Raw genomic sequence first — 23,658 nt, 5'->3', positions numbered from 1 at the left:
GGCTCAAGTGATCCTCCTGCCCTAGCCTCCCAAGTAGCTGGGACTACAGGTGCACACCACCATGCCAATCTAATTTTTCTGTTTTTTGTAGAGATAGGGTCTTACTCTTGTTCAAGCTGGTCTCAAATGCCTGACCTCAAACAATCCTCTTGCCTCGGTCTCCCAGAGTGCTAGGATTATAGGCATGAGCCACTGTGCCCAGCCTCTATCTTAACCATTGAAAATAACTGAAGTTTTACTTAAATTATTATTATTCAAGCTAAATAATCAAGAGGAGATATTCCATCTCCTCTTGGAGATGGGATTAGAAAACTTAATATTATTAAAATGTCAGTTTTCTCCAAATTGACCTATAGAGTCAAGGCAATACCAATCAAAATCCCAACAGAAGTTTTTGTGGAAATTGGCAGGGTTCTTAAATTTATAAGGAAATGCAAAGAACTTAGAATAGCTAAAACCATTTTGAAGAATAACAAAATTGGAGGACATATACTACCAGATTTGAAGATTTACCATAAAAGACAAAGTGGTATAGATAAGGATATACACATAGACCAATGGAACAGAATAGAAACTCCAGGATTAGACCCACACATATATAGTCATTTGATTTGCAACCACTGCAATCCAATAGGAAAATAGTGGTCTTTTTAATATACGGTGTCAAATCATTTGCATACCCATGTTGAAAATAATGAACCTTCACACTCTTATCTTACACCATACACAAAAATTAATTTGAAGGTAGATTATATTCCTAAATGCAAAAGATAAAACAATAAGGCCTCTAAAGGAAAACAGTAGATTATTGTCATGATTTTGGAATAGGCAGAGATTTCTTTAAAAGATTTCAAAAGTAAATCAATAAACTGGACCTTTTTAAAAATAAGAATGTATGTTCATCAAAAACATCATCAAGCAAGTAAAAAGATATTAATATTTGCAATACATATTTGTTACAAAAGACTCATACCCAGAATATATTAAGAACTAAAAATATTTAGTTTAAAATGGGCAAAAGACTTAACAGGCACTTCACAGAAGAGGATATCCTCATGGCCAATAAGCATACAAAACATGCTCAACAACATTGTTCATCAAGGAAATGCAAATTAAAATCACAACGAGATAGCATGAATGGCAAAAAGCAAAAGGAATGACAATACCAATATTGAACAAGGATGTGGAGCAACTCAAAGGTCATTCATTGCTGGCGGGGGGTATAAATTTGTTCCACCACTTTGGAAAACTGGCAGTAAAGTTAAGCATATACTTACTACCCTATATCCCAGCAATTCCACTCCTAGGTGTATACATCCAAGAGGAAATAGTACATATGCCTATAAAAGATTTGTGCATGAATATTCATAACAATGTTACTCATAATAGCCAAAAACTGGAAACAATTTAAATGTTCATCAACAGAAAAATGGGTCAATAAATTATAGATAAAGTCATACAGTGAAACATACTACACAGCAGTGAAAAAGAACAAACTATTGATACACATCACATCACAACAGATGAAATTTCAAAATTATAATATTGAGTGAAAGGAAGCAGAAATAGAAGAGTATATTCTGTGTGATTCCATTTTATGATGCTCATTAATATGACAGAACTCATCAAGGGTGATAGAAGGCAGTCTAGTGATCATCTGAGGGTCTGGAGGTAATGACAGGGGAGCGGGGGGCACAGATGAACCCTCTAGAGTGAAGGAAGTTTCTACCTCTTGGTCAGGTTGGTGGTTACATTAGTATATATGTAAATAAAAATCCACTGAGCTGCACACTTAAGACTGGTGCACATTACAGAATATAAGTTACCTCAACAACAAATAAAATAATTGAGAGAGACTACTTATACTAAGAGAAAGTTTATAAGACTTAAATGTAAGTCTACTCCCTCTTTAAGGGTCTGGTAGAATATTTAACTTCTTTGAGCCTCAGTTGTTCATGTAAATAGAGATAATACTTACCTCATGTGTATTAATTTGGTGATAGATAATGTATATAAAATATAGCAGTTAACTGCTCTCTTCCTCAGTTTTCCCATCTGTAAAATGGGTATAAAAATAGTAACTACCTCATATCAGAAGCTAATTTTGAGCCAATTTACACAAAGCACTTAGAACAGAGTCTCTCATAAGAAACTCTCAATACATGCTGATATAGCAGTTGTTACTGCTATTGTTGACATTATGAATATGGACCAGGCAAAGCCTCACCCAGCTGCTGCAAGAGTCTACGCATAAATGGAAGCCAGAAAGATTGGGTTTACGGCCCACAGTCCCCGAGACAGGGCTGAGAGGAAAAGCCAGGTCCTTTGACTCCCTGCCCACGGTTCTTCCCTGAATAAATTCCTCCAAAGAAGTATTAATTCTGCATTTATTTGTATGTGTCTGCAATCGAATTTCTGTGTTTAGGAAGCATAGGGCGGCCTCACGTATGGGGAAGAGAGGAACTGTCATTTCTTTCTCTTTTGTCCTCCCCTAAATAGTGCTTAGACACTATTAATACTTCTACGTTCTCCTTTATACGCCGGGTTCTGTTCTGTTCTAGACTGTCACATGTATTAAGGCCTTTTGTCCCCATTTCAAGGCTGAGAGAACTGGAAAAGAGGGTGTCTAAGGGACTTGCCGAAGGCCACGCAGCTAACAAGCGGGGGAAGCCAGCAGTGGAACGCAGGGTGCCAGAGTCCGCGCTCCTGACCTCTGCCGCTGCCTGCTCTGCCAAGGCTCGGTTCTTCAGAAACCTGTCTTGCTCAGAAGTCACTCCCCAAGCACTTCGCTCCCGCTGTTCGCCTCCCCTTTCTTGGGATCAAAGGAGCCAAAGCAGCACCAGTGCTCCAGGTCTCCACACAAGCAGGGCTCGCTGCCCGACTGGCCCTTGGCTTTCTCTGTGGCCCCATCGGTTCGCAAAGCTGCCTCTATCACCCCGACTTCCCCGGGGATCCCTCTGTGCTGGTGGGTTTTTTTTAGGGGGGGGTGGCGGAAGCATGTTCCAGGTTTAAGCCAGGAGTTACCAAGTTATATTTTTCAAGCTGACGCTCCCATCCTCCACCCCACCTCCTGGCCCCACCTTCAGGCTTCCAAGGCCAACATCCACTTTTTTCTGGAAAATAACGATTTTTAACATCTTGGGCAGCCTAGCAGGTGCCGCAGCAGGTGTGTCAGGGCTCATGTGGCTTGGGGCATAAGTGTGTGAGAAGCCCATTCGTTCACAAATGTCAACCTGTGCAATCTTACTGCATCAAAGAAAAAGCTGAAGATGTGGGTCCCCTGGCACATTGGGGGTGGGGGGTGGGCCGATATCAATTTCAGTGTAAAATCTCCCCAAAAATGTTAGATTTAGTGAGTTCTTTTGGAGGTCTTTTGTCCCAAGACGGATTCTAAAGTAGAACCATGTAATTATGTGTCAGTAGACAGGAGAATAAAATTCTCTTCTCTCTCTTTCTCCTCCCCGCCGCCCCCCCACTTACCCGCCCCCTTCTTTCTAACCCAGGTTCCTCTGGATTCATTAAAACCTTCAGAAAGGTGTGCATTTCGGGTTAGAGGGTGCTGCCTACAGCATAACAGATTTCCTATACCGAGCAAACTTCACAGGATAAAACGCAGTCCCTGAGTTTGGATTCAGATGCCAGATGCCAGTGTCGGACCTGGCTTTTGTGTTCTGTCATGCTACTACGGCCCCCAGCTGATATCCTTTGCAATCCAATAAAGGGGGCTGGGGGCTGTTAGAGCACCAGCCAGCTGCCTGTCACCACAGGGAACTGTGCTCTTTCCAGACCCAAATTTATGTCCATCCTCTGTAAACTTTATACTGTGCCTCACTGCTGTTAAAAGTGATTTACTCACGAGGTGTTGGATCACAGGACGCAGACCTTCGAGAGATTTGGGCTAACCCCACAGGCGTCACATAAAGAAACCACCCCAGGGTCAGAGCAGCTCTCCAGAGGGCCTTGAATCGCAGAGGTCGGGGTGATAGCGTCTCCCCGGCTGAAGTCTCAGAGGTGTCTCGCGGTTGGCTTTAAGCCTGACAGCCATCAAAGCAGAGGAGGCTGCAGGAGTGGGCCTCAGCTCGACAGATGGAAGGAAACCCATGTGCAGTATCTTTTCTTTTTCGCCTTTACATACCCAAAACAAGTCCATAAATATTGGGAGGTTTGTCTGAAAGAGAAAAGGGGGAAAATACATGTGTGTATATATATAATATACATATTTAATATAAATATACATATTTGAATATGGAAAATGATGCATTTTTCTAAATATTTATAGAGGTGACCAAGTCTGTTTCTGCTCATCAGTGAATAATGGAGAGAAGAGTCTGGCCCAGGCCCTGGGAATTCTTCCAGTGGGTGTGCACTGTGGACCAGGAATGGAGCTGCCTGACACAGCTGAAGCTAAGCTTTGGCCGGGAAAGTGGTCCCTTCTTTCACCAGGATGGGTTCCCTGGTGCATTCTATTGTGTGCCTCCATGTGAAGCCTATTTGTACAAACAACCAATCCCTAGAGAAAAGGACATGCCCTGAAGTTCATCTTCAGGGAGTCTTTGTCTGTTTGGTAAGGCATGCTTTACACTGGGTCATGGAAAATTATTTGGAGACTCAGACATCCCATACTTATGCGACATAGAACCAAAGAGAAGATACAATCTAGCTTCTGCATTTTGACAAGCTCAAACTAAAGAAGTAACGGGTACTGTCTCTCTGCTATTTAAGAATGAGACTGTGCTGGGGTTCTTAATTTGCCCAATATATCAGTCAAGGTAAGTAACACTAGCTGCAGTAACAAAATTCCTAGAAGTGTCAGAGACTTAGTACAATTTAGTCACACTCCAGTCCAGTGTGGGTTGAGCAGGTCTCCTGAGTGTCTCTCCTCTGAGCTATGACTCGAGCCTTTCCAACTGACGAGACCACAACCGCTAGAGCTTCTTTGGAGCCCTCTACTGGCTCCCCTGTCTTCATCTGGCCTTTGGTGAACTGATGGTCTAATGGGATGTTTTAAGTGCCAGACCTAGAAATGGCATTTATTACTTCTGCTCACATCCCATTGATCAGAACTTGTTGTATGCCCCACCTAGAAGCAAGGAGTCTGGGGAATGTCTCCTCATGTGCTTGAAAGCAGAAATGGAATGGTGGGAATCTAGTCCATCCTAGACACATCTTGGAATGGAGGTGAGCCTGAACTAAGAGTTCAAGTCCTGACAACATTCCTGTCCTGCCTTAAAGCAACAATTAATAATCCCATTCAATCCTGATATACATTTATGTCACCTACATAGTGTGATTTATGGACTGTTAGAAAGCTATCCTGCACTACAGTATCTTCTCTAGCCTGCATATTCTGGAACTTTGCCATTAGAAATTCATCCCATTTGGGTTCAACATTGCCTTGATCTTTTCTTTCTCTTTTAAAATGTGTGCTGGTTACCAATTTGTTGACGCTTGACTCCAAATTCACCCTTCATTGCATGCTCTTCAAAAATGGACCTGTGCCCTTTAAATATTCTTTTACAGCTGGCACAATGTTAAGCTTGTCAGTAGAAGGCACTAGAGAGACACTTCAGGAGGAAGGGGTTTCTATCCTGGTTCCCTTATGCTTGCTTGGCAGACACCCATAGCTTACCAGTGGCTGGCTCCTATAATGCATGGTGGCCAGTGGTACCCAGTGGCCAGTAGCTTCCCTGGCACTTCCCCCACCTCAGGTGGTTTTGTAGCAGAGTACATCTGGTAAGGGATCTCCCTGTGATCAGCTTTTCCTGATACCGTAGAGGGCAGATTTCCAGCAAGTTTCACCAGTATGGCATCTTGGAGACTTTGCCATCGTCCAATGTGCCACAGCTGAGCCCTCTCCAGCAAGGTCTGGATCTCAGCCTTAGGGGGCCTCTTCCTCAGCATCTGTCTCAGCCCTAAGGGTCATGGCTGCTCTTTATATCTGCCATTCCAATATTCTTTAGAGTTCTTTTTACTTCTTACTAACCAATTCGTTGTTACTTTAATACCCTGTTATAATGAATAATTCTTTATATTATACTTTCCCTGTTCACCCTACTATGTAGTTTCTTTCTCTGGATTGGATCCAGACTGATATAGAATGCAAATGTCCTTGGGGTAGAATTCACAGGAAGTCAATGACACTTTAGTGTAAAATAGTTTGTTTTGTTTTCCTGGCACCTGGAGAGCTGTAGGAGCCTTGAAGCTGAGCGAGGGGATAGTAAGAAGAAAGACCCAGTAAGGGATGATGAAAAAATCCTAATAACAAATTCTGCCCTTTTCACAATTTTGCCATGAGCTGACTATAGCTGTTAAGTGTTATTCTTTATTTCAGTGCAAAATGTCTTCGGTTCCCCAGGGGTAGCCTAACTGTGCCAGAAATAGAATGAAAGTACTAGTTTTTCTGGTGAAGAGGCAACTATTGTACTTTGATAAGTTCAGTACATTCCCCACTTTGTTGTTTTGTTTCTTAATCACACATACAAGTGTGTTGCCATATAAAACATAAAGAGGACAGCTCTGGACATTTTATTTCATTGAACAGAGCTGGGCTACTTCCTGGGTGTATATTATCACCTTCGGGCTGCAAGGAAAATGTGAATCAAAACCACGAGGATCATCAGATAATGAAATGGCTCAGCTCAGGAAAGGCTAGTGTTGGCTTTCTCTGGGGGTTATTAAAAATAGGATCGAAGCTCATCTTTTTAGGATGGTGTAAGTGTGGTCTTAATTAAAAGCTGGAGTAGGAATAAGACAACAAAGGTCCCTCCCAACTTAAAAGAAATCTTTTAAATCAAAGTAACACATGATTTAAAAAAATAAATGGTACAGGAGGACCTATTTAGAAAATCAACTGTCCCCTCCCTTACCTTCCTTTTCCTGTAGTCCACGAATTTGTATTCCTCAGTTATCTTCATGCTGTGGGGTTACACCTTTCAAAGATCCTTTATTGTCATGTTACTGAGTCCTTGGGAGGGAGCAGGAGACACCCACATGCCCAAGCCACCATCTTGAAAATTAAGCTTTCTTCTCAACATGGATTCATTTTTTCCTTAGGCAAGAACACAAGAAACAGAATTCAGTATTCTGAAGCTACAGCTTACTAAGTCAAAATGCATATACATGTGCCATTTAAGCCTGTCCTGGAAACATACTTCTTCCATCTAGTCCCGTTTCTCTGTCCCACTGGCCAGTTACGGTCAGAACCTTCTTGTCCTCATCTGCCTGGTGCTCTTTGGACAAACTTCACCTTGAACATCTACATTTAAAAAAAAAAAATCTTTCAATAAAGGGCAATCGTTACAATAAGCAGATTGTAATATTGTAAACAGACTAAAATCAGGAATACTGCAGGTATTGCAATGGCTACAAGCCCCAAGTGCTCTGTCCTGCAAAGGGAGACCCAAGGGGCGGAAGTGTGGCGTCTGCACAATGTGTCCTTCCGTCCTCCTGAGGGTGGTTACCCCACCTCGCGAGTGCTAGCTTCGACCCCCACCTCTGCCCTTATTAAGCTAACTTGTTCTTTAGCGATCTACTCCTGGTTCATCCATCTAGACTTCACTTCACCCCAATTTCCACCCCTCCCCAACTGCTGCGGCGCCACAGAAGGCCCTGCCTGATGGGCCCAAAGGAGCCAAAGGTGAGCTTTAATTAGGCAGCTACACCACACGTAAACTCAGGTAATCTCACGGCCATTAGTCTGTCGTCTTTGTTACTAAGAACTGTTTTCAAGAGAGCTAAGTAGAAAGCACCCCTAGAATGCACTTTTTTTCTGGGCTGGTGTTAGTGACAGGGAAAGAGCTGGGACATCTACTTTAAAAAAAAAATGCCATGAAAGCTCCTTAGCACATAATGCATTTTAGTAATCAGAGCCAGAATCCAAAAACATTTTTTTAAAAAAAAAGGCAAGCGAAAATGCTTCTAATCGTCATATTTTAAATGCTTTATTTCCTGCCAATCTTATATCCGTTCCCAGAGAAACGAAAGTTATCCACTCTGCCAGTGCCTTTGTCAGCTGCCAGCTGCTACTTCCCTAGAAAAAGGGTCAGAAGGCTGCTGATAGCTAATAGCCAGCCAGAAGCCGCGAGTAAGAACCGTCCCTCGTGGGCTTTAGCTACTGGCTGCCTGTCAGCCGAGAGCTACAAGTTCTGGTTTGATAAAAGCCAGCTATAGATTTCAAACCTCCTTTTTTTCTTTTTCCATTTGTGCTCTGAAATTGTCATGCACTCAAATGGAACTCCGTGAGCACGCCGGCCTTTGTTCTGCCTTGTTAGGCGGCAGCAGTTAGAGTCCTCTCTAGACAGTCCCTTTGCAGGGTGGGGGAGCAGGGTGAGGTGAAGCGAGGTAAAGAAGGAGAGGGCCGGGGGCCGGATGAGCCACTCAATGCCTGGTGGCACGTGTGCAGCCCTGCATGAGGCTGAACGCAGCAAAGGGTGTTTCATGCTCCGTCTGAGAGACACACTCAGACTCTTCGGTTGTTTCTGTGACAGCCGGGGAGTGGGGGTGGATGCGCTTGTAAGTTAGATTCAGAATTTATTGACTGAAGCCCCCTGAAATGAAATGAGTCACCAGCTCCATGAGCCAGGCGTGAAACCCAAACCTTAAACTGCCTCTAGGCTCCCAACTGTTCCCACCGGCCAGCAATCAAGAATTACCTTTTCTGAGATGTGGTGTGGAGCCCAGAGCCCTCTGGATTTCAGGGGGTCAGGTAAGAGGAACAGGGTAGCAGGAACCCTGTAGTCGGCTATGCTTTAAATTCAGATGCTTAGGGGCTGTCATGTGCAATGTATCAACGGTGAAAAATAAACACCCAGCTGAATCCGCCTTTGAGTTAAGGCGAGTGCACAATAAATTTCAACTGGTTAAATTAATCGCTTGCTGCTTGTTGTGAATATTAATCCCAGGGAGGGAGCTGGCTTCTACTGGCTCAAAAGACAGTGGAAAACTGAAAACAGCAAAACATTTAAAGGGAGGGTTTACCTGTGAGCCAAGCGTTGGGTTGCTGCCGAATCCCAAAGAGAAGCAGAATCTGAAAAACAACCCCTCCTGTGTCACCCTCACCCTCACCTGTCCCCTCTGGGGCTCTCCAGGGAGGTGTAGAGAGATGGGTCTTGCCTGAGGGTGTAGAAAATGAAAAGAACCATGGCTCCTAATTCGTGTTTTTTTAAACTGTGGTAAAATATACATAACGTAAAATTTACCATTTTAACCATTTCCAAGTGTACCGTTCAGTAGCATTAAGTGCGTTCAAGGTGTTGTGCAACCATCACCACTATCCATATTCAGAAATTTTTCAGCATCCCAAACTGAAACTGTGTATCCATTAAACAAGAACCCACCATTTCCCTCTCCCCCAGCCCTGAAACCTCTGTTCTACTTTCTGTCTCTATGACTCTGACTACTCTAGGTACCCCATATCACGGGAATCATACAACATATGTCCTTTTGTCCCTAGCATATTTCACTTAGCATAATGTCTTCAAGGTTCATCCTTGTAGCATGTGTCATAACTTTATTCATTTTTTTTTTTTTTTTTTTTTTTTTTTGAGACAGAGTCTCACTTTGTTGCCCGGGCTAGAGTGAGTGCCGTGGCATCAGCCTAGCTCACAGCAACCTCAGACTCCTGGGCTTAAGCGATCCTACTGCCTCAGCCTCCTGAGTAGCTGGGACTACAGGCATGAGCCACCATGCCCGGCTAATTTTTTTTGTATATATATTTTTAGTTGGCCAGATAATTTCTTTCTATTTTTAGTAGAGACAGGGTCTCACTCTTGCTCAGGCTGGTCTCGAACTCCTGACCTCGAGCGATCCACCCGCCTCGGCCTCCCAGAGCTAGGATTACAGGCGTGAGCCACCGCGCCCGGCCAACTTTATTCATTTTTAAGGCTAAAAATTTCCACTGTATGTATTACTATAACATATTTTGTTTATCCATTCATCCGTTGATGGACATTTGGGTTATTTCTACCTTTTGGCTATTGTGAACAATGCTGCTATAAACATGGGTGTACAAATATTTGTTCAAGTTCCTGCCTTCAGTTCTTTTGGATATATACCCAAAGGTGGAATTGCTGAATCATATGGTAATTCTGTGTTTCACTTTTTGAGAAACTACCAAACTGTATCTTAATTTTTTTTAATATTCCTAAAATTTCTGATGTAACACAAAGAAAAAAACCACTACAAAAAGATAACATGATGGCTTCTTTTGGCATTTAGGAAATAGTAATGATTGCGGTGGCAGATAGCTGTTCATGCAATTACCTTGATGGGATATGCTTGGCTGTGAAAGATGATCTCTAGCAATGGGCAGGAAGGAGAGATTGCCACGATGGAAGGGGATGAGATGGTGCTGTCTGATAAAGCTGTGAGAATCTTGCACCTGGGTGGTGCTGAGACACAGGTCTAGGGCCCTGAAAGGAGGGAGAAAAGAAGTCTCTGGAGAGTGGACACCATGGAGATCCAGGAACCCTAAGATGAAAGGTGACCAGTGAGATGTTAATCAAGGCAGAAATGGCCAATGAAGCTTAGAATATCTCATGGTCAATTTCAAATTGTTTACTTAGTCTTCCAAGACTGTAATCCCCCTCCATTGTCTCTAAACCTTCTACTAAAATCTATTATGTGCAACAGAATTGTGATAGTGGCCCTTTGGGCCAATAGGAAAAATGGGAAGGGCAGAGAAGTGGGTGAGGGGGAGATGAACTGCACCCACATTTAGTGGGAGCAGGAATTTAGGGCACAGGGTGGCTGAGGAACACCTCAAAAACCCTGCAAGAGGCTGGACACAGTGGCTTATGCCTATAATTCCAACACTTTGGGAGGCTGAGGCAGAAGGATCACTTGAGGCCAGAAGTTTGAGTCCAGCCTGGACAGTATAGCAAGACCCCCAACTCTACAAAAAATAGAAAAATCAGCTGGGCATGGTAGCGTGTGTCTATAGTCTCTGCTACTCTGGAGGCTGAGGCAAGAAGATCGGTTGAGCCCAGAAAATTTGAGGCTGCAATAAGGTGGGATCATACCACTGTGTTCCAGCCTGGGAGTCAGAGCAAGACCCTGTCTCAAAAAATAAAAAATAAAAAAATTCCTACAGGAAATGAGTGGGGAACTGCAGCCACTTGGAGTGGATATTAAAGGAAAAGGCAATTCCAGACAGTGGGAGGGTTCGAGGTTTTCTAGGTTGTCCTGAGAGTCCCAGGCCTTTGCACAGGAGAATGGCAGCCACTGACTGCGGCCCCTGACCGGAAGTGAGCCACAGGGTCATATACTGGGCAGGAAATCCCTGCTTAGTGGATGTTTTATCAGGGCCATAAGCACAACTGACTCTCTCTGAAACACACAGCCTACAAAACAGAACTCTGTGAGTTCCAGGGAGCAGGGGGACACCCAGACAGCTTAGATTGGATCCAACTTCCCATCACCATGAGCAACATCCCCAAACGAGTCTCCTCTGGGCAGGCCAGCCCCGAGCGATGCAGAGTGGAGACTGGCCTTGGAATGTGACCTCGCTCAGACAGAACCCCTCCTCACTGCGACAGAATCGCGTGCAGTGCTGCCGGCCTCGGTAAGCATGAGAACCTTGACTCTGGATCAGGTAGGGTCACCTCTGCCCAGATATCCATCTATACAAACACAGGGGAGACGTCTTTCACTCACGCCTTTAAGCAACAAAAGACTTGTTGGTAGTGACTGAACCTAACTCTGTGGGAAGAATTGGGGGTAGTTTCATTTGTCTGTAGTTACACTTTTAATACAGCAATGAAAGATTCACTACCATTTTAGTTCTGAGGTGAGTACTGTGTTTCTCTTTGCTAAGGGTCCGGCGCTAACTCTCAGCCTGTGGGACTAAAGGGTCAGCCCCTAGGCTCCCGGAGACTGGTCTTGTGCACACCCTGCCTGGTTCCCATCCCACACGGTCGTTCATACGCACAGCAGGGCCCTCGGCACCAAGCCTCGGGCTTTGCCAGTGTAACAGGAAAGGAAAACAACCAATACGAAACATGAATTACAGCAGTTGTGCATCTGAATCCCAGACATGTAGGATGGATGGGCAGGGGAAGCAGAGGGAAAATGATTGCTTAGGAAAACTGGTTATGAAAGGCGAGCCATCCTCCCACCCAGCCCACAGCCTGGTGTAGCCTGGAAAGAGAACTGAACTGATATGCATGACGAGATGGCAGGAATTTGGGACACTGGTGTCCCATGACCCAGAATAGGGTAAAAGGAGTCAGAGCAGGCTGCCAAAATGGCTGAGGCCAGGGCTTACGGAGAAAGCTGACTCCAGTGAGAAGTTCCCCATGGCCGGCACAGCCAAGGGGCCTCAGAACAGCAGCACCCCCGTGGGCCCTGCACTTTAGACCCTTCCTACTCGGATTGTGTCCACAGACCAGGAGCATCAGCAGCACCTGAGAGCTTGTTAGAAATGCAGAATCCCAGGCCAGACCCCAGCCTTACTGAAGTAGAATCTGTCCTTTAAAAGATCCTCCGGCAATTTATATGCACACTAAATTTTAATAAGAGATGTTTTAGAGCATTGGTCTGCAGCTTTGGCTGTGCATTGGAATTTCCTGGGAAACTTTTAAAAACTCCAATTTCCCTACTGCCAGAGCACCCAGGTGATTCTAATGTGTAGCAAAATCTGAGAAGCATGGCCTTGATGGGCTCTGATCTGGCCTTTCTCTGGCTTGCCCCTGTGCGCGGAGTGAGTTGGTGGTGTGGGCACTGGTGTGCTGGGAAACTGGCTCTCCAGGGGAAAACATCTGATTTGTAGTGTTTGCCAATTTCCATAGTGTAAATATTCCCACACTGCTGATGTCAAGGTACCAGTGTGATGTCACTGAAAGTGAGGTTAGGAAGAGATGTGCAGAGCCTGTACTAGCCAGCACCACTGCCTGGGGCCAGTGGGGTGTGTCCACGCTGAGCCTCTCCCCCTCCTTCAGGACCATGGGATTACCTGATCCCATGTAGGCCCCTTCCCAAAGGGGGCAGTGTAAACACGGGCCAAGGTGTTCACACATGAGGTCCCTCATGTGCAGGCTAGAGCTGGTGTTAGGAAGAGAATAGGGGAGAAGGTGAGGGTTGCGGTCTCCATTTGCACTCTGGCCCCATGCCTGTAAATGCAGGGCTGTGCCTGCAGAACAGGGAGGCCCCATTCTGAATTTTCAGCTCATTCCCGAGCCCTGCTGTGGGTGGTGACCCTCTGTTATCGCCGAACATCTCTGATCCTTAAGAAAAGGCTTACACGCTGGCCTGGCTGAAGTGTGCTTAGGGGAATGAAGGAGGGGGCAGAATGCTCTTACCTTGGGTGAGGGAAGGGGAGAGAGGACAGCAGATGCCAGAAGCAACAAGACTTACAGGGATCAAGAATTTAAACTGGAGTAACCAGGAGAATATAGCCCAACCCCCACCTCCCTTGGAAATGCTGGGGAGGCTGCTGGACTTCCTACAGGATGTGGGCCGCGGATTTGAGGTGTTTTATTTGCTTGTTAAAGGAAGGGTGAGCCCTGAAGGCTGGAGGATTTAGGGCAAAGAGCTCAGACCCTGGAGTTAGACGGTGGGTTAAAATCTTAGCTCCCTACTAGTAGCCTTGTGGCCTTGGGCAAGCTGCGTGGGCTTCTGCCTCCCACTCCGTATCTACCTGCTAAGCCTGGGGAGGGTGTCCAAGGAGCCAGTATGTCCTTGGAAGGCAGATAATTGCCAGATCTGGGGCAGGAAAGGGACAAGGAGGGCAAAGGGCCTGGTGTCAGTCACCACCCGGAGGCCTGGAGGAGGTGGGACAGAACAGGAGCCCTCTCTGTGAGAGGAGCGTCTCTCGAGTGGCTGGTCCCTGGAGGACGGGCACCAGGACCACTGGAGGGACTGGAGAGATGAAAAGCTGTCTGAGACAAACGTCACCTGCTTCCCAGGGGGTGTTGGTGCCAGCCTTCTGCCTCTCACTCAGATGCCAGGTAGTATTTCCTGTAAAATACTCAGAGTGTGAAGGCTTGAGCCCCACCAATGATTGCCAGAAATTAAGCCCTCTTGAAAGGCCTGCGAGCTCCCAGAGTGCTGGCATTTCCACTATTTGTGTGCATGTGTGTGTGAGGGAGGGGAAGAGGGCGTCCCATGGGTTGTCATAGTCTCGCGCCTCCAGTTTCCTTGTCAGCCTCGAATGCCGGTCAGAAGTAGTCTCCTTGTTGTTTGTATGTTCTCAACTGAGAGCCATTCCATTTTCAGGAGGTCCCAGCCTGCAGCTTCTTCCACTAGACTGACTTGCATCCCCACCGAGGACATGCCCTCTCCAGACTCCTGGCCCTATCCTGGAGGCCCCAAGAGAGGAAGAGCTTATTCTCCCATTCTGATCCAAGGCCTGTTTTAGCCTTCAAATCTTTTCTGTGCTTGAGCTCTTTTCAAGATTACTAATAACAGAAATGCCCACAATCATCAAAGAAAACCTGTCTCCTACATATAGAGATAAGTTGGGGAGGGGGACAAGAATTGCAAAAAATCCCAATAAGACAATTAAATCAGGGTCAAATAGGAGTTTGTTTTGTATGATATTAACATACCTAGGTCATAGGTTCTGGTGTTTTCAGGGACCCAGACTCCTTCCATCTTGTTGCTCCATCACCCCTGGGGTGTTGCGTCAACCACTCGGTCCCCAACAGCTAACTACCACCACCACTACAGCCACGTGCTAGCCAATGAGAAGGGGAAGGGAGAAGAGGAAGGCATGCCTCTTTGCACACATGATTTCTCATTTCTCATTGATCAGAACTTAGCCACGTGGCCGTATCGACCTGCAAGGAAGGTTGGGTACAGCAGTCTCTATTCTGGGGAGCCATTTGCCTAACTGCAAGTTCTATTACTATGGCAGAAAAAGAGATAAATATAAAGGTTCAACTCTCAGCCTCTGCTGTAGATATCAACAACCCAAACTGAGTTGAGCTGCGCCAAGCTTGGTCCAGCTCCTGAGAGTCTCCCTGGGAAGATGATGAACACGTCAGCTTCCCCTACCAGGACAGCCGAAGTGAGCATTCAGAAGGGGATGTGGCTGTCGGGCATTGTCCCCATGTTCAGTGAGCGGGCTGCCCAGAGGACAGAGAAGCCCAGCATGGACCTGAGGGCCTGCCCTCGCCGGCGTGAAAGCACACGGGCTTTCCTTTTCCCCGCTATTTAGTGGAACGGGAGCTCATGATAAAGGGCAGATTCATTGTGGAAAAAAAGGGCTGTGGGGTTTTGGCGGTGTTTTTTCATTTGTTTTTGTGTCTCATAATCTAAAAATGAAATTCTCTCTCCCTCTCTCTCTCCGCCCCCCACTCCCCCTGACACACAGAGTAAATTTCCTGGCCTTGTTTTTCAGATGCATTTCTAAGAAATCTTTTTTATAGAGAGCACCTTATCTCTGTTTACTCTTACTTCTATATGCATTCTGCCAACCAGGCAAAGCTGAAAGGGAAAATATTTTAAGTTAATAGGATACATAATTTTTTCTCCTGCCAGGAAGGTGTTGTTCAGGCAGCAGGCTTAGAGAGTGAGGACAGCTCTGCTCGCACTGGAGCTTCCCGTGGTGTGAACGGAGTAGTGATAGGTCTGTCCCCAGAGCAGAGTGTGGCGCAGGGCAGGAGAGAAGCCCTTGAGGTACCTGCTTCCACCTTTGGCTTCTCCTCAACGGGATGCTCACGTGTGGCTGGAGTCTCTGATTTGTAGCTAATTCTCTGACGTACAATACACCCTTATTCAATTGTTAGCATAAAAATTCATCTCATTGCTACATATGAATATTTTAGTATTATCTACTATTTTGTTGAGTTCTTTCCTCTACAGTATTGACTGATAACTGATTCTTGGTATACTCATTGAATTATGCATTTATTTAAATATTTAGTATAATAGTAGCTGAGATTTATTGAGCACAAGGCCCAACACCGCATATAGGTCATTTTATCTAATCTTCGTAACAATCCTACAGGGCTACTGTGAACAGTCGTACAATTTGTGCCTGGCGGAGGAGGGCACAGGAGACTGAGTGAGGCTGAAATCTAACCTGTCCCCACGCCCCATGCTGTGTGCTGTGGGAAAGGCTACATCCCCCTGGAGGGAAGAAGTTTTCTTCACATAAAAGGCAGCAGCCAGAAGCAGTATATTTGGAGGGTTGGTTGTCTATGAAATAGATACCTTACTATTTCCATTATACAGATTAAGAAATTGGGGTGTAAAGAAGTTAAGAAACTTCCCTGAGGTCACGCAGCTGCGGGAGGGAGAGCAGGGACTCAAACCAGCAAGCCTGACTCAGAGCCCGGGTGTCAGCATGGACGCTGTCGGGATAGTGTCTTTTCTGCCCCCGGACATGCTCAGTCTTAGGTCGTAAGCAGCTAGAAGACAGCCATTCACGTCCACATGCTCTGCCTTAGGCTCTGCACAGTACACTCTGCCAGCGAGTGCACACAATGCATCCGTGACACTAAAGCAATCATTGCTCAGATTTTATGGCCAGAGATCTCCAGCTACCACACCCAGATGCTCAGCACTGGAATTTCACAATGTTTAACGGAGAGAGAAGAGGCGCTGAGAACTGTCAGAGAAATGACACCCTGAGGAAATCAACCCCCCCACCCCCGGATTCCCTTTTCTAGGATGTGCACAGTTCTGATGACAAACAAGTCTGGAGTCTGGAAATCAGGCAGCCAAGCTCGCTGAAAGGGGAGGGTTTTGTCGCCTCTCCATCCCCCATCTCCCAGCAGCACGTCTTTGCAGAATCCTGAAAGATCAACCCGTCCATAAAATATATCTCCCTTCTAACTTCGTGCCCACAGTTTCCACCATTTAATGATTTCTTTGGGTGATAGTTGCCCTGCCTGCTGCCACCACCCTCCAATTCCTTCCCACTGGTTCCCTGATGCCTGAAATGCCTTTAATAGGGAACAAAGCCTTTCATTTCATAGAGGGTGATGAGGCTTAAAATGCAAGCACCCCTCGGAGAGGTAGCACATTGATTTAAATTCACACCGTGTAACTTAGGTATAAATGAGTGATCAGGTGGTTTTTTTTTTTTTTTAATTTTTTTTCTGAGAGCACGTTTTGATGAGGCAAAGGCAGAGAAGGAATAAAGACGGGGTTGGAGGAAGGGCAGCTTAGAGAGGGAAAAGGACACAGAAAGGAGAGGCTAGGGCTACCCAGGATGGATCTCTGTGGCACCAGCACATGCCCGGCGCCCCCCACCAGCCCCCCTCCCCAGCCCGGTCCCCGTGCTCCCTGAGTGGGTCCCCTGCTGTGTGGTGCAGGGGAGAGGCGTGGCCTTCGTAGGGCATCAGGTCCGCATTTGAAACCCAGCTGTGTCGCCCTAGCAAGGTACCTAACTTCTCTGTGCCTGAATTTCCTCTCTGTAGAATGAAGAGTAATAAAACCTACCTTGCAGGGCTGCTTTGGGATTTTCTTTTTAAATTGGGGCAAAATGCACATAAAATTTACCATCTTAACCATTTTTAAGTGTACAATTTAGTGGCATTTAGTACATTCACACTGTTGTGCAACCATCACCACTATCCATCTCCAGAACTCCTTTCACCTTGCAAAACTGAAACTGTGTACCTGCTACCACAAGAACAAGAACTCCCCACCTCCCCCTCCCCTCAGCCCCTGGCAACCACCATTCTCCTTTCTGTCTGTATGAACTGGGCTACTCTACATACCTCACATAAGTGGATCATACAATATTTGTCCTTTTTTCACCTAGCATGACGTCCTCAAGGTCCATCCACATTGTAGCAAGTGTCAGAACTTCCTTCTTAATGCCGAATGATATTCCATTGTATGTATAAACCACATCGTGTTTATCCATTCAGGTGCTGATAGACATTTGGGTTGCTTCCACCTCTTGGTTACTGTGAATAATATTGCTGTGAACACAGGTGTACTGATACCTGTTCGAATCTTTGCTTTCAATTCCCGTGTGTGTGTGTGTGTGTGTGTGTGTGTGTGTGTGTGTGTGTGTGTGTATTCAGAAGTGGAATTGCTAATCATATGGTCATTCTATTTTCAATTTTTTGAGGAACTACCATACTGTTTTCCCCAGCACCTGTAGCATTTTATATCCCCTCAAACAGGGCACAGGTGTTCCTGTTTCTCCACATTTTCGCCAACACTTGTTGTTCTCTGTTTTATTCTCATAGTGACCATTCTAATTTTTAAATGTAACTAAGTAAAGCTGTCCATGGACATATCCCAAAGTCAAACAATTGAGTAAATCCAACTAGAGAAAACTTGGAGAATAATGTATTAATAGAACTTTACTGTAGATTTTCTTGAAGGGCACGGGGATTTACACAATGGGTCACACAGCAAAGCGTGTTACAGTCCCGCCCCGTCCCTCCTGCTCTCTCACTGCCGCACTACTGCACAAAGGCCCTCCCCGCCCCGCTGCTACGCCTCCTCCACCTCCTCTGCTGGGCCCCATGCTACTTTGTCATTGTCCCTTTGTCCCTTTCCAAATACTACTCACTCATCTGACCCACCCTGCTGTGTGCAGCCTCCATAGGAAGCAGAGTCTGGTTTTTATCTGCTTTTCTCTTTTAAAGAGAAATTCTGGTGAATAAATTTCTCCACTTCATTATACAGATTGTGAAAATTACCTGGCACATAGTAGATGCTCAATGAAAGGTAGCTGATCTTATGGTACCTTCTTCACAGAGGTGTTGCAAACAGTAAATGAGTTAATGCATGCAAAGTGCTTAGAACACTGCTGGCACTCAGTAAGTGCTTTTGGAAGGTTAGCTACTATTATTGTGGTGGAAGTAATGGGGAGCCTAGTGTATAGGACTTAATCATTTTTAGTAAGAAAAGCTGGCAACAACTTTGGGTGCAGGTGACCATGCAGAGTCATCTTGGAAACAGGCCATCTTCAACTTTTCCCAGAACTTTAGAGTGTTCCCACTGAAGCATGCAAACGTAAAGTGACCAGGCACCCATTGTTCTATTAATATTTGGAAAATGCTGTAACAGGACTTTTTGTAGCTTGACAAAACCTGCCGTTCCCAGTATCCCCTTAGTAGGGAAAGAAGATGAATAAATTTGTACTGGGGTCAAGGGACCTCTTAGAAAGAAAAAAATTGAGAGCTAACCCTTCCATTTTGAGATTCTGTGGTTATATTTGGAAGGTCCCAACTGAATCCGCCGTGAGAACAAGAAGGAGTTTCAGAAAGGAATTCACCCAGAGGGAAGAGGCACTTGGACAGGCGGCAGCAGGGCACAGGGGCTTGGCAGGGGTGGAGGAGGAGGGTTGTGGTCAGTTCTGGTATCTCCCTGGGCCTGGCAGTCACTTTGGACTGGAAGCAGCCCACCAAAGCAGTGGAGAAAAAGCAACTGGTGGACTCCATAGCTCTGTCCAGTGGCTAGTTTGGAATTGCCTGCACCGCCACACTTTTTGCTTCTGAAAGAGACACAAGAACATGTTGAGAATCTTCCAGTTTGCACACCTAGCACCTAGTACATGTCTGGAATACAGCAGGTGCTCAGTAGGGGTTGTGGGACTGAAGCGGGACTAGTGTGAACCCAGCGTAGCAGGACCAGACACTGAGCCCCTGGGCATTTCTTCTCTTCCTGCCTCTACCCCAGCAGTGACTCCTCTGTGGCTATCTCCATTTATTGCTGCCACTGTAACAAAATGACTTAGACTGAGTAATTGATAAACAACAGAAATTTATTGCATACTGTCCTGGAGTATTCAATCTCCAAGAAGTCCAAGATCAAGGCGCTAGCAGATTCGCTGTCTAGTGAGAGCCTGTTCCTCATAGATGGTGGCTTCTATGTGTCCCCACATAACGGAACGGGCCAGGGGGCTCTCTGGGGCCTCTGTTATAAGGGCACTAATCCCACTCATGAGGGCTCTACCCTCACGACCTAGTCACCTCCGAAAGGCCCCACCTCTTACTACCATCACACCGCGGGTGGAGGGTTGCAGCTTACGGATGGAGGGGGCGACACAAACTCTCAGCTGTAGCAGTGACCGTCCGCTAAGAGGGTGTGGGGAGAGTTAGCTAGTTGGTGTCTGAGAGTTGGAGACCATTTGGACAAGGGCTCTTCTCAGGGGTGAGTGCGATGGCAGTCGTCTTCTCTGCCATATGGTATGTCATAGTTTCACTCTGCCGTTTCAGTACTTGAAATCATCGCTTCCAAAAGTGTAAAATCAAGGTTTTTCCAAGGAATGAGTCCTTTCCTTTTCCTTTCTTGTCATAGATTAATGCTAAAGAATGGAGAGTTTCTGAGCATTAGGTCCAAATGATTTGGTTGGTTTTGTTTACAGGGGTAGGGGAAGCTTTTTTCTAGTTACACCTTTTTAAAAAATACTAAATATTAAGGACTAAATGTTCATATCCACCTAAAATTCATATGTTAAAATTCTAACCCCCAATGTGATGGTGTTAGGAGGTGGTGCCTTTGGGAGGTAATTAAGTCATGAGGGTGGAGTCCTGAAGAATGAGATTAGTGTTCATATAAAAAGGACCCCCGAGAGCTCTCTAGCCCTCTTCCCACCGTGTGAGGACACAGCGAGAGGAAGGCCATGTATGAACCAGGAAGCGGGCCTTCACCAGACACCAAATTTCCCAGCCTCCAGAACTGTGAGAATGTTTTGTAAGCCACTCAGTCTATGGTATTCTGTTACGGCAGCCTGAACCGACAAAGACATGGACTGTGATGGCTTAAGTATCAACTGGACTGGATTAAGGAAGACCTAGAAACCCGGTACAGCACTATTTTGGGCTGTGTCTGTGAGGGTGTTTCCTGAGGAGGTTAGCGTGTGTGTCTGCATGGACTGGGTAGGGAAGATCCGCCCTCCACATGGGCAGGCACCATCCAATCTGTTGGGGTCCTGGAGAGAACAGAAACAGGAAAGGAGAACGTATTGCTCTATGTGCTGGGACTGGGATACACTCTTCCTCTCCTGTCCTTGGACAATAATCCAGGCTCCCCTTGGATACTAGGACTTATACCAGTCGCTCCCCGGGTTCTCAGGCCTCTGGCCTCAGACTGAGAGTTACAGCATCGGCTTCCCTGGTTCTGAGGCCTTCGGGCGTGGACTGAGCCACGCCAGCAGCACCCCAGGGTCTCTAGCTCGTACAGCCTGTTGTGGGACTTCTCAGCCTCCACAATCCCATGAACCCGTCTCCCTGATAAATCCCCTCTCGTATATCTATATTCTACTGATTGTGCCTCTCTGGAGAACCCTGACTAATACATTGAGCAAATTCTAAAATCTAATAAACACAAATCCTCCTCTTCTGGATTTTTAACAGGAGGGAGAGGGCTGACCCATAGCTTGACTACTCATTATTTATATAGCAACCAGCACCACATAAACACAGCGCCAGGATAATTGGCACGGTCACAGCCCCACCCTTTTGTTGTCTACACCTTTTTTTCCCTCTTGAGTGTTGTCGAGAGTTGTGCAAAGAAAGCAAGATACCTGTGCTCCACCCAAACGTGTAGGAAGGACAGACTACAACAGGGCAATGGAGGGAGAGGGAATAACATCTACCTGGAAGTGAAATAGCTCTGGGCTTGAATCCTTCTCCACAGACTAGCTGTGTGACCTTAAAGAGGTTACTCAGTGTCTCTGAGCCTCAGATTCCTCAAGGGTGAAGTGAGAATGATAGTAAACGCACCTCACAGGCTGTTTGGAGGATTAAATGTGCTAACAGGTAGTGTGTGGTCCTCAGTGAAGAGTTGCTCTCCTGTGATGGCAACTAAGGCTGTATGTGTTAGGCTGAAAACCAGTGGGCAGCTCCTGGAGGCAGGAGGTGTTCATTTCCTGACTCCCTGACATTCGTATGTCATTCATACGTCACTGTAACTGCCGCAGGCATGTTCAGACAGAAGTTTCTCGTGTCCAGGACACTCTCTCTAAACAGTTTACATCCTCAGGCTGCTTCTCAGTAGGGGCCCCAGCAGAGGCTCCTAAGAAGGAGCCATTAACTCATTGCCCCAGTGCCTGCCTCTCTGCTCAGGATAAATTTGGACAGGAGGAAGGCTCAGCTAACAGCCATTAAAAGCAGCACTTCAGCACTTGGTGTTCTTCCTGTGGGCCCTGAGGCCGCACACCCAGGAAGACAGTTGGTGGAAAACTGGAAGAAAGCTTCCCCTTGTTCTTCCTGACGGGCTGTATTCCAAAGGTGGTACTTGACAGAGCATCTTCGAGGCTTTCCCAGGCCATTTAAGGGCATCTAGGAGAAATGAAAATTGTTTCCACCCCCTTCCCTTGCTCTCCCCCCAGCTTCTCTCCTTGCTGTTCTTTGCTTTTCTGTTCTCATCTGCTAACATCAATGCCTTTCTCAAAGTATCCTAGTACCAACTGTCACACAGAAAATGCTCTCTTTTCCTGCTCTCAAACAGATTATCCTAATAATAATTTTGAAGCAGAAAGTTCAAGGCCAAGGTAATAAAATGCTATTTAAAAAAAACCCCAAAAACTTAATATTTTTTATTTTTTTTGAGACAGGGTCACACTCTTTTATCCAGGTTGGAGTATAGTGGCATGATCATAGCTCACTGCAGCCTAAAATGCCTGGGCTCAAGCCATCCTTCTGCCTCGGCCTCTCGAGTAGCTGTGACTACAGGTATACACCACCACGCCCAGCTAATTTTTTTTTCTTTCTCTCTCTCTTTTTTTTTTTGGTAGAGACAGAGTCTCACTGTTGACCAGGATGGTCTCGAACTCCTGGTCTCAAGTGATCCTCCTACCCCAGACTCCCAGGTAGCTGGGATTATGGGCGTGAGCCACCATGCCCAGCCAATTTTATACTTTTTAATGAAAAAGTTCTACATGTTATTGTGGAAAAAAGAATCAAACACCCCATGTGTGTGTATAGTATAAAAGCCCTCCATTCTCACTGGTTTCCTTCAATTGCATTCCCTTCAAGTGACCACCACTAAACAGTTTGGCACGCATCCTTCCAGACATTTCTAACTCGGTCATTGAACAGATATGTACTGATTACCTACAATGTTCTGGCCAGTGTGCTAGGTGCTGGGGACCAGTGGCGAACAAACACAAAGCTATATACATACATATGTATGTGTATCTGTTATATATATTGGCAAAAATAAGATAATATTTTTCACTAAATAATATGTCAGAGCCACTTTTCCATGGTAGTGTGTAGAAATACATACATACATACATATTTATGAGTTTTTTTAGCTGTATCATATTCTGTTACAAGGATATACCACAATGTATATAACCTATACATGCTGTTTTTAAAAAAAGCCGTATTCTCTGCTTGTAGAATATAGAGCAACCTGCTTCATGTGTCCTGCTTGAGAACCTGGCACTATCCGGACAGGGATCCTCTAGGGTCTGTCCCCTGCGTAGAGAGCGAGCCAGCGGAGTGGGCTGACTCTCCTACCCCTTCAACAGCAGACAAATCTGGCACCAGGAGCACAATGTGCCCGCCCGGGATGCACAGTCGGCTGGTGGCATGGCTGAGTTCACATCCAGGTCCCTGTGACTCCAAAGCTCCCACTGACACAGCTGCCATCACCCTCTGTGTGCATATACACACATAGCTGTGGTATCATCCTGCCTACAGCATCTCCTTCATGCAATAAATCCTGTAGGCTACTGATTAAACAATGGGGAGGGAGAGGGAGGAAATGAACTTGAGGTCATAGAAAATGCAGCCAGAG

At 45.9% G+C, this 23,658-nt stretch overlaps 1 long non-coding RNA gene across 2 annotated transcripts; it reads right to left on the bottom strand.

Annotated features, from left to right (window-relative positions):
* Window positions 1-4,067: 4,067 nt before the first annotated feature.
* On the bottom strand, window positions 4,068-9,031 carry LOC123632215. Of its 2 annotated transcripts, XR_006733301.1 has the most exons (4): window positions 8,977-9,031; window positions 7,152-7,255; window positions 6,867-7,048; window positions 4,068-4,168 (listed from the first exon to the last, which is right to left on the bottom strand). It is a non-coding gene; the product is annotated as an uncharacterized LOC123632215 (long non-coding RNA). The 2 variants fall into 2 exon arrangements; XR_006733300.1 differs by lacking the exon at window positions 8,977-9,031 and having other exon boundaries at window positions 7,152-7,478.
* Between the last annotated feature and the right edge of the window lie 14,627 nt (window positions 9,032-23,658).

The sequence above is a fragment of the Lemur catta genome, chromosome 2 (genome assembly GCF_020740605.2).
Source record: "Lemur catta isolate mLemCat1 chromosome 2, mLemCat1.pri, whole genome shotgun sequence".
Taxonomy (NCBI): Eukaryota; Metazoa; Chordata; class Mammalia; order Primates; family Lemuridae; genus Lemur; species Lemur catta.
Note: the sequence above shows the minus strand (reverse complement) of the source record. Positions and strands in the feature narration are given on the sequence as shown.